Source organism: Meleagris gallopavo, chromosome 3, assembly GCF_000146605.3.
Source record: "Meleagris gallopavo isolate NT-WF06-2002-E0010 breed Aviagen turkey brand Nicholas breeding stock chromosome 3, Turkey_5.1, whole genome shotgun sequence".
In the NCBI taxonomy this organism is placed as follows: domain Eukaryota; kingdom Metazoa; phylum Chordata; class Aves; order Galliformes; family Phasianidae; genus Meleagris; species Meleagris gallopavo.
The window spans coordinates 26115454-26116328 of NC_015013.2; positions in this window are offsets into that span (position 1 = coordinate 26115454).

Here is an 875-nt window from a genome sequence, read left to right on the forward strand (position 1 = left end):
GGCGTCCCCCTCGCCAGAGCCAGAACCGGCGCTGCGCATGCCCCGCCGATTTTAAACCTTCACCGCAGCCGGCCGCCCTGGCAACCGCACATGCGCGCTGCGGGCCCCGGGAGGGGGGCCGGGATCCGCTGGGAAGGTGGGGGGGGAACAGAAGGACGTTGGTGAGACTGCCCCCTGCACGGTGCGCATGCGTGCCGCGATGGGGGGCTTCGGAAGGGTTCGGAAGACCTCGGGTGGGAGGAGGGGTTCGGCAACTGCTGCGCATGCGCGGAGCGGCCCTCCCGTAGCGGGGGGCGATTGGTCGCCGCGTGTAGCCCTGGGTGAGGGGAGGTTCCTTGGGAGGCGTGCTGGGCTGCTGAGGTTCGATCGGGACCGAAAAGGAATTGTTGTCGGAGTTCAGCGTGAATGAACTTTGCGAAGTGAGGGAGGGGGCGGACAGGAGGAGGGAGCAGGACTCATTTGTTAGCGGAGAATATTATCTGCACAAGTGATACTGTTATCGTGATGTTTAATACAGCTGCATTGTCTAACTATGCCCTTAAGCTTGAGGGAAACAGAAACTGACTGGAGGAATGAGAGCCTCACCTTTGTTTTTGGAAGTCAAACAGCCAGCCGTTTGGATCTTAAGAAACAATCTGTTTTCAGAAAAAAAAAACAAAAAACAAAAACATACAAACTACACTTAGAAGCACACGATAAACTAACCAAAACCAAACCACATGAAAGAAGCATTGATCTTGTCTTGTGTAAAAGTACCTTCACCACAATTCCCACCTTGTGAAACCACGCTGCTCTTCTGACTTGACAGATTAACCAGGCGTACAGTTACACAGCATATACTTCAGCTGCTTTGAGTTCACCTTCCCACAGGATTT